Genomic DNA, 11,047 nt, shown 5'->3' with positions numbered 1-11,047 from the left:
TGGCTAAACCAGATCTGTTACAGACACCTCTATAAATACCCAAATTCATTTTCAACGGAAGACGGAATTAAAAGTACATGTATTATTAAGGAATTTAGACTTCTGTGATCCATAACATTGTTAAGATAGTCTTCGGCAAAATCACATAACCAATCTTTTGTCAACGCGTTTCGAACCAACCAGTGTGGTTCATCGTCAGGACAAGTTGAAGAACTAATCCGGCTTAGCTCGATTAAATAGATTGTGTAGAGACTCCAACAGCTATAATGCTAACGGCTAATTTGACCTAATGAACCTGGTCAAACTACTCAAATATTTAATTAATATTTCTAGAAATATTAATTAAATATTTGAGTAGTTTGACCAGGTTCATTAGGTCAAATTAGCCGTTAGCATTATAGCTGTTGGAGTCTCTACACAATCTATTTAATCGAGCTAAGCCGGATTAGTTCTTCAACTTGTCCTGACGATGAACCACACTGGTTGGTTCGAAACACGTCGACAAAAGATTGGTTATGTGATTTTGCCGAAGACTATCTTAACATGTATTATTTTTTATTTGGGAATTCTTCCAAATCATTTTCGAGGGCGTTGTTCAGCCATTTATAGGCCTCATCCATCAACGAAGGGCTCAATCTCACCATAAGAACGCAAAATTCATGTTCATTCAGAGCCCCGTCGCCGTCTAAATCCCCCTCCTCCATCATCGTCCGCAGTTCTGAGTCCATCAGGGAATCCAACCCTAACAGAGCCGAATTCCTCTTCAAGCTCTCCAAAGTTATCAGGCCCAGCCGGGGATCTGCCAGAAGACGGAAACCGTTACAGAGCTCCGCCATGAACTCGCGCTCTCCCAATTTCTCCGCCATAAGTGGCAGGAAATCCTCGAATTCTGCCATTATTGTCAATGCCGAAACCCTAATTGAAAACTCAATTTCGTCTTTAATGCGGGCGAAGGCGCTTAAAGCTTGAACTGTGTTGTGAAATGGGGAGGGTTTGTGGTATTGATATAGCCTCCATAGTCGGCGCGTGAAGAAACAGGGCACCGTGACGCGGACATGAATTGTGAGCCGCAAGAAATAGTGAGGAAATTGCATGTGCGCTGTCCAGAGGATTCAGAGCTGTGATGGAGCCATCACAGCTTTAAAGAAAAAGTCGGCGCCCAGGGGTCTTCCATTGAAATTACAAAGGTGGGACTTTCAGTGAAGGCGGGGCGGGAGTTGTTGGTTGGATCCGCGTCCCGTGAGAGAGACGATAGGAGAAGTCAAATGATGAGCATGAAAATCTGTTGGAGTTGGAAGCTATGATGTCATTGTACACAATTTCAAAGTCACCCTTGGAGTTGGAAGCTATGATGTCATTGTACACAATTTCAAGTTTTTAGTTTATTAAAATCAACTTATAGAGAATCACTTATTGCTCGAGACCTATTTCCTCCACAATTTGGCTAATGAGTAGTTTATTGAGCTATTACAGTTTTGTCAATTTAAAAATTTTAATGTCTATTAGGCTCCAACTTTGACATATTTTTGCACAGTCACTGCACCTTTTTTGCCTTTGTATTCCTTCACAATTACTACTCACTATCCCTATCACTACATTATTCATGATTTTGACATCCAGTCATCCAAAGAGTTGTAGAAGGTAAAATGTTGTGAGTATCTTTGAATTCCCAATTTTTATGAATATATAAATTAGATATGTTTTTCTTGATAGCATTACAAGAACTTATTTTTGTAACTATAACATGTAGATTTGGTAACAGATCATTTGTTGGCATATGTGCATTTTTCATAAACAAATTTGGCCACGTGGCTTTTAATCATAGGGTTTGCGAGATGGTGTGGTTCCTCTTGAATCGCCTCTAGATTGTACCAAGGTAGCACCAAGCGTTAGTCAAAGCCCAAGTGAACAATATGCCCCAAATGATAGCTTCCCACAATGGTTGAACAATGATTCCAGTGATGATGAGAATTTCATGCATTCTACATCTTGAAATTCTCAACTATATCAATGAAGATCATATTCTTCCTTTTAGCTCCATTGGTTTGAGGTAGTGGCATTATCCTTTGTAATTGAGCAAGTCTCTTGGATCACCAATTCCTTTACATTGCAATTGATAAAAATAGAAAGGCTTAGCAAGACTAAGATGAGGGGGAGAAATAGAAGAAATAGAAGAACTGATGAACATTGATATTGTAATTATTTTAATTTTGACATGTTGATGATAATATAAAACTCATGTTCTTATATATGGTGTTATCATTTATCTCCTAGTATTAGTCTTCTCTAGTAATGTATGCCAAGTTAGGCATGACCTCCTTTCTCTTGTATGTGTTGCCTTGTTTTTATTAATTAATAGATTTATTGCTCAATTGTGTTGCCTTGTTTTCATTAATTAAGAGATTTATTTTTTAATTTTGACATGTTGATGATAATATAAAACTCATGTTCTTATATATGGTGTTATCATTTATCTCCTAGTATTAGTCTTCTCTAGTAATGTATGCCAAGTTAGGCATGACCTCCTTTCTCTTGTATGTGTTGCCTTGTTTTTATTAATTAATAGATTTATTGTTCAATTGTGTTGCCTTGTTTTCATTAATTAATAGATTTATTGTTCAATACTTTCCTTAGATTCATTGCATGAAATTTATGTTTGATACTTGGTTTAGTAGTGTGTTACACGGTTGTCCACTTATATTGATATCTAATGAATTGCACATATAATTATTGCATAAACCCTCTGACCATAGGAACAAAGTGAAAGATTATGACCTATGGCTTTGATAATTGCAATCCCTATAGATGTCAATTCAAATGAAGAACTCTTGTATTACCCACTTAGTTGGTTTGTATTTCTGGATAGAGTAGGATTTAGTCCTACACATACCGTGTTTGCAACTCAGAAGCCTAAGTCTCGAATTGATAATTTAATATAATAAAATTGATGCATATAAATTTCCAGACATATTTGGCATCGTTGTCGAAGAGATGCTAAAGGCATTAGAGCATCAATGGTTTGATTCTTTTGTCCTTCCCTTTCTATCTTTTTATTTCTATATCATGATTTTTTGTAGCACCAACATTTACAACTTGGAGGAGGAGAAACAATAAGATGAAGGGTAAGAAGATGCGCGTTCACTTTAGTGAGTTTCTCCGAGACCTCCTGTTGGAACAATGTATTTCATTGATTTAAGTGTGCTTTCTTTTACTATGCTATAAAACATGAGTAATTGATTCATGGAAAGGAGAATATAACTTATGTCAAAGGAAACTTGGTCACAACAAGGCCTTGGTAACATAATGGGTTCAAGTACATGGTCATTGCCAAGATTGATTAAGTTTTCTTTGAATGTGGTTTATTTTATTTCTACAAGTTAATTTCATTCATATATTAAAAGTGGAAATATTAAAGGATAGGTAATGTTGACACCTAATCATCAGGATTCGGTGAACAATTGTAATTGATGTAAATAAATAATAGAAAAGATGAAGAGTCACCAGGAGATGAAATGAACAGTCTCTCCCTCATGTATATAATAAAGACCAACCTGAATGAATATCATGAATTGTTTTGAGGAGTTACCTCCTGGCCTGACATGGTATCAGAGCCAGCTCTATATTTGGCATTACAGTTTGCCCTTGTAACTCCCTCCTGGCCTATGTTATGCCTATTTTGTAGAACTCACACCTTTGTCTTTGTTAGTACACTGTCATATGCATTTTCTATTTCTGACATTATGAGCCCTGTGGCAAAGACGAGAGTATAGTGGAGGGATTCTGCATCTTCCCACCCACCGAATACTGGCATCGCCATTCTTGGTCCTCCCATCATAAAAGCGCTGCTCCTCCTACTGTTGCCTAGCATTTTCTCTGCTTTACATAAAAGCGCTTCTCCTCCTGCTGCTGCCCGACGTTTTCTCTGCTTTACATAAATGTTGCTCCTTCCAGTCTCAAGCACAAACTCCACATACAACACCATACGCACTGTCAACTACTCAACCCACGGTTTTTGCTGTGTGGTATCACCGTTTTTGCTGTGTGGAATGCTTGACTCGAATACCACTCAGCTAACCTGTCTCGAATACGCTCCATACTCCCGCAAAACAGTTGTTTGTCGCCCCAGAAATCCATCGTAGAGGCATTTCAAAAGCTCTTCTCTGTTCATTATTTTTTGGGGTTCGTCACAAATTTCAACGGATTCCAATGGAGAGGAATTTAATATGGTATCGTTTACTTGCCTGACTGATGAAGAGGGATTTCCTGCATTGTTGGCTGCTATGCGCCTGGTGATCCGCCTTGATGGGGTTGAAGCATCTATGTTGGGTTGTTGTAGTGAATTGAGACAGGGTTTTGTGGGGGTTTTAGGATTGGAATGGTGGTCTAAACTTGGATCCATTCCCTATATGTTCTCAAACGCCTATGGTAATAATCCTCTCTTTGCATTCAGATTGGATGCTTTTCATTGATTTGGTATGTTGCAAGAGTTTTCTAGCTCGAAGTTCCGTGGTTCTCTGAAGCTCTGTCCTATATATCAGAGTGCAATTATTTTTTTTAAATTTTTGCACCAGAACTGTGTTTTTTTGCTCCACCAGAAGTATATTTTTTTTTTTACAGTTCACAGTATTTTCCACAGTACACAGATTTTACAATGCATTCAATCATATCTATTGTGGGAGTAGTTCTCACTGGCAAGGAGAACTATCCTAAGTGGTCCCTGAAAATAAAACACACCCTTATTTTCAATGAGTTGTGGAAAGGAGTGTGTGTTAGAGACGGAGACAAAGAGCCAGAACAGCCTACCTTAGACAAGGAGTTCGCCATTTGGGAAAATAAGAACAACAAAGCCTATGCATTAATTGCAGCATCTGTAAGTGAAGAGGTGAGTCGACATATTTCGCCATTTTCAAATGCTTTCGAAGCCTTACAAAAGCTGAAGGAACTCTATGACTCACACTCTGCACTTGAAGTTGTTCAACTCATGATTAAACTCTTCACTCTTGAATTACAAAATAATGATCCTCTTGCTCTTGCATCCGAAGTAAAATCTATAATGCATGATATCAAAGCCACTAAGGTTGAATTGGATATTCCTCTTATCGCTTTTCTCAAGGCACTTTATCCTACTTTTTTTTTTCCGGTGGAAAAATCTGTAACCTTTTATTAAAAAATGAAAAGTTACAATTGCAGATGCATGATGCATTTCCATAAACTGCCCGATGGGCTCCAGTGCCATGGCACCCGACGCAACGTTACATGACTAACGTGCAAAAAATGGAGAGAAAAAAATAGAGAGAGAGAGAGGAAGAGTAATGAAAGCAAAAAAACCTGAATATACATTTGTTTCTTCAGGTTTTTCTTCCTTTTTTCTTTTCGACCTTGCGCCACTCTCCTTGGGTGGGCTCGATCGAGGCTATGACTAACTGTGTTTCAGTTTTCTGCGAGCCTGATTCCTTGTCTGAATCTGATGTGTCTGAAAGGTGGTGTCGTTTTATCCCTCCCATGTTCTGGTCATCGTTTATCTTCTCTGCCTGATTTGGATGAAACTGTGGAGTCTTGTTGTCTGATATGTTTCCCTTCTGATTCCCTGTTTCAGCTTCCTCTATGATGGTATCATCCTCTTCTGCTTCTGGTTCTTCGTCTTCTGATATTGAAGAGGCTTTCTTTTCCGAGCCTCTCTTCTTTACGACATCATCTATATTCTGCCATCCTTTGGGCTTCCTTTGTTGTGGCTTGCTTTTGTTGAGGCTTTTACATGCATTGTACAGATGACCTGTTTGTTGACATCCCCTGCATCTGAAAGTTGTATTCTCATAGTCCAAAGATTGTTTCCACTGTGAATTGTTGAAGTTCAGAATGATGCTTTCAGGTAATCCTTGGCTAAGATCTACCTCGACACATATTCTAGCAAAAGTAAAGATTCCCTTTATATGTCTCTCTGTATCAATCTTTAACGTTCTCCCGAGGGTATTCCCAATAACTAATAAGGCCTTGGAGTGCCAAAAATGTATCGGGAGATTATGCAGCCTAACCCATACTGGCATCCTTGATACCACCATAGTATTGGCATCAAACTCCGGGAACCATGGGGTAACAAAAAGTCCCGCACTGCCCCAGAACCATGGCCCTTGATTGAGAATTTTTTCCTTTTCTTCTTCTAAGAGGAAAGTTACTATGAAGAAGCCCTTAGAGCATAGGTGTATTTGGCAGTTTTTTGTCCAAACCGTGTGGATCCATTGGTATAATGCATCGGTTCTAGGCCAAAAGCCGTTAAATCTACAAATAACAGCATTTTTTTGTAGATCTGAGAATATGTAATTTACCTCTGGTAAATCCAGGGAGATGGAGGGACTCTCTGGCGATTGATCCACGATATACTGCCCTGGAGGTACATTTGCAGTTGTAGATTCTTTCCCCTTTGGAGGTTCTTTCCCTTTGGCTGCATCGCGATAGGTGCCTGTAGGTTTTGAGGAAGCTCCCTTAGTACCACCTCGCAATCGGAGATTGAGGATGATAGTTGAGTCCTTTGCAACCCTGTAATGTTGGAGTGTGTGTTGATCCTACAAGCAGAGCCCTGAAAATAATAGATTTTGTAATGCAACTGGAATTCCCAGTTTGTCCTGGATCTCTTTTTTTAGCTCCAAAACGCTCATCCGTTCCCAGATCTGCACACAAACGTGTCTGCCATCTGTTGATCTGATAAAGATTTGCTTCAGATCCGCTATGTCTACCTTGATCAAGTCCCGTTTTACTGATTTGGTTTCTGGATCTGGTGGACTTCCTTCTATCTTCTGCATGGATCTGGGCAGATCGGATAGATCCACCCCGGATCTACAATATTTGGCCCGATCTGATGAGCCGTTTTCTAGATCAGGGCTCCTGTTGGGGAGGTCTCCCATTTGCCCGACGTAGCCTGCGAACCCTCTGTTAAAACGTTGCGAGTATCCTCTGCTCGTATCATATAGATCCGGCCTGGATCTGCAGGGATGGGGCCATGCAAATGAGAGATGAGGCGGATCTGCCTCATGCAATCCCCTGTCTTTGCATGCAGTAAGCGCCTGAAGAGATTTCCTCCTGACGCACAATAGACTGGCCGATCTCTTGAAAAACAGGCCGATCTCAAAAGGTTTCCAGCCCCCTGGATGGATTCTAGGCCCCAGGACAAATAATGTCTGCATATCTCTGACCTCGGTCGACTTTGCGACTGCTGCGTCGAGGAGATCCGGTTCTTCCCAGGCATTGGGCCGCTTGATCAGGCCGTCACAGCATACCAACACCGCGTTCAGTAAAACGATCCTGTGATGGGCAGGGACTGCATCCTTCCCTCCTACGCCGCCTCCGACATCCGCAAGAACAAGGGTTTCCTCCCCTGCGCAGAAGAAAATCTCAGCTATGGCCATCGCTCCAAATTTTTCTGTACTTTATCCTACTTACTCCAATTATCTTGAGTCATTGCAAGCAAATGGAAATCTCAAAGATTAATACCTTTGACTCTCTTGTGAAAAAATTTGCTGAAAGAGAGAAAGCTTTTGGAAAGAAGACAACCCCTAAATCTTCTGAAGAGGCTGCGTGTCTTGCTCAAAGAGAAAAGAATCTTGCTCAAGATTCTTCCAGAGGAAGAGGTGGTCGAAGAGGAAGAGGAAGAAATTTCAGAGGCAGGGGGGGCAGACACTCTCAAGGAGAAAAGTCAGATTTGCACTGCATACGCTGCAAAATAAATGGATCACATGATGCCTCCACATGCAAGTTACCTTGGGACAAAATTGAGCAACAAAGAAACCAACCCAAAGGTAAAACTAATGACACAGACAAAGGTAAAGCACCTGAATCCACTCATTATGTTGTGGCACAATGTAATATTGGAGTAAATGAAGACTTATTTAATGCTTCACTTGCTTCTTGGAAAAATGATTGGTTGCTTGATTCAGGAGCAACTTGCCACATGACTCATAGAAAAGATTTTTTTGAGGAATTTACTAACAATGTTGATGGAGCAGTATACTTTGCAGACCAATCAAAAATCAAGCCATCAGGGCTTGGCACAATCAAGCTTAAATTGTCTGGTCTTCCAGAGTTTCTTCTACATCATGTTCTATATCTCCCACATCTGAAGAGAACTTACTGTCCTTGGTCCACATCCGCCAGCAAGGTCACTCCATTCATATGTTTGATGGCAAGCTTTAAGTGAGAAAAGCATCTGACCACTCACTTGTCATGAGGGGGATAGAAGAAGAAAGGCTTCTCAAGCTTTAGGGTAGCTCTGCTCGTGCACAACATTTCTCATACAATTCTCATTCGGAAGAAGGCACACTTCCATCAATTTTATTAAGGCATGCTAGATTTGGACATTTGAACTATGATAGCCTCCGCTTGTTGAAGAAAAATGGTGTTACTGGTTTGCCTACAATTCCTAGGAAACTTAAGCAATGTGATGCTTGCATTCTACGAACGCATAACAAACAGTATTTTCATGATTCACATTCAAGAGCACATAGAAAACTTGAACTCATTTATTAAGATTTATGTGGTCCAATGCATGTTCCTTCTGCAAATGGAAATAAATATATGATGACATTTATTGATGACTACACTAGAATGTGTTGGGTTTATTTATTGAAGAACAAATCTGATGCTTTTCAAACATTCAAGAACTTTCATACATGGATTGAAAATGATGCACAATCTCATAGCTCTATTCGCACTGATAATGGAAAAGAATACACTTCAAACGAATTTGAAAACTATCTTCGCCAACATGGGATCAAACATCAAACAACTGTGCCTTATAATCCCCAACAGAATGGTGTAGCTGAAAGAATGAAAAGGACAATCTTAAATATGGCACGCTCCATGTTGTTCTTCAAAAATGTAAAAATAATGTTTTGGGCTCACGCAGTTCTATGTATTGTATATATAAAGAATAAATGTCCATCTAATACTATCAAAAACAAGACTCCCTATGAAATGTGGTATGGGCACATTCCTTCGGTAAAGCATCTTAGGGTCTTTGGTTCCACCTGTTATGCCTTGATACCAAAGGTACATAGAAACAAACTTGGTGCAAGAAGTCGTAAGTGTATCTTCCTGGGGTATTCAAACACCTCCAAAGCATACCGTCTCTATGATGAAGTCAATAAAAAGTTTGTTGTATCTAGAGATGTAATCTTTCTTGAATCATCCAAAACTGACAATGTTGTTGAGCGACAACTTGATCACTTGGATAGATTCGCAAATGAAAAATCATTTCAAGAATTTGATAATCAGATTCCACATCTTGAAGGGGGAATTCCTATACTAGATCAACCTATGGAATCTTCTTCTGAAGCACTCTCTCCCCCACATGAAACTCCAACAATGGATGATACTTTAAGTGATGTGATTGATAGAATTGGGAGACTCAATCTTGATTCAGACCCAACTCAATCAACGGAGCAGCCTGGACCATCTAAGAAAGGTCCCCCAAAGTGGCTGACAAAGACACTTGAAAATGTTCATCCTGATGAGGTTGGAAAGGCAGGAACTAGAAATTCAAACCAGCAAAATGGAGGTGATGTAGATGACTCTGATTCACCTGTTGATATGGATGTTTCTTATGATTGTGAATTGAATTTGTCTACAGATTTTGAACCAACTTCCTTCAAAGAAGTTGCTTCTCATGATGAATGGAAAGAAGCGATGCAAAAGGAGTATGATGCCCTGATAAAGAATGGCACTTGGAAGCTGGTTGATCCTCCATTAGGAACCAAACCAATTAGCTGCAAGTGGGTCTACAAGAACAAGTATAAAGCTGATGGCTCACTTGACAAGCACAAAGCTAGGCTTGTGACAAAAGGTTTTGCACAAAAGGAAGGGGTCTATTATGAGGAGTCCTTTCCCCCATAGAAAAATGGGCTACCATCCAGACACTCTTTTCCCTAGCAGCTCAGAACAGTTGGAAAGTTCATCAAATGGATGTAAAAACTGCTTTCTTGAATGGAGATCTAAAAGAGAATGTTTTTATGTCCTAGCCTGAAGGATTTGCTATGAAAGGACATGAACATAAAGTATGAAAACTTGTGAAATCCTTGTATGGCCTCAAACAAGCACCGCGAGCCTGGTATGAAAGACTAATTGAGCATCTTTTGAAACTCAATTTCAAACATTATGATCTTAATGATGCAACTTTGTTTGTCAAGAAGGTTGGAAAAACAATTGTATATCTTGTGGTATATGTAAATGATCTTTTTATGACAGGGAACAATGAAAGCTACATTGCATCCATAAATAAGGAATTGAGGAAAGGTTTTGAAATGACTAATTTGGGCTATGTTCATTACTATCTTGGTATTGAAGTAACTCAACATCCGAAGTCCATATTCCTCTCTCAAAAGAAGTACATTGGAGATCTATTGAACAGGTTTGGCATGACAGAATGCAATCCTCTTACTACTCCAATGGAACAAAACTTAAAGCTCACATCCATTGAAGGAAAAGAATTTGAGGATGCAACAAAGTATAGAAAGCTTGTAGGAAGTCTCAACTACCTAACTACTACCAGACCAGACATTTCGTTTGCTGTTGGAATCCTCTCCAAGTTTATGCAAAACCTTGTGAGGGACATTGGTCTGTTGCAAAAAGAGTTCTAAGGTACTTGAAGGGAACTCAAGACTTTGGAATCAAGTATACACAGGTGGGCGACTTTAGCTTGATTGGATACTCTGATTTAGACTTCGATGGAGACAAAGAAATTGGGGTAACTACTTCAGGTTATGCTATGAGTCTTGGATCAGGAGCTGTCTCCTCGAGATCACGCAAACAATCAGTTCCAGCAGATTCCACAACAGAGGCAGAATATGCGGCAGCAGCTAAGGCAACAAAAGAAATTGTGTGGCTCAGGAAAATTCTTGAAGATTTGCAGGTGAAACAAGTACAATCGACTCCACTCATGATTGAAAATACCTCGGCAATAAAGTTGGCCAAGAACCTAAAGTTCCATGATCGAACGAAGCACATCAATACTAAATATCATCTGATTCGACATCATGTTGAGGCCAAAACAATACATCTC

The 11,047-nt window shown here is 39.6% G+C and overlaps 1 pseudogene; it reads right to left on the bottom strand.

Moving 5' to 3' along the window:
- Nucleotides 1–548: 548 nt before the first annotated feature.
- LOC149242379 (calcium-binding protein KIC pseudogene) lies at nt 549–1,224 on the bottom strand (annotated as a pseudogene).
- Between the last annotated feature and the right edge of the window lie 9,823 nt (nt 1,225–11,047).

The sequence above is a fragment of the Pinus tabuliformis genome, chromosome 8, assembly GCF_031772625.1.
Source record: "Pinus tabuliformis cultivar Carrire ecotype Pingquan chromosome 8, CPIR1, whole genome shotgun sequence".
NCBI classification, from domain to species: Eukaryota; Viridiplantae; Streptophyta; class Pinopsida; order Pinales; family Pinaceae; genus Pinus; species Pinus tabuliformis.
Note: the sequence above shows the minus strand (reverse complement) of the source record. Positions and strands in the feature narration are given on the sequence as shown.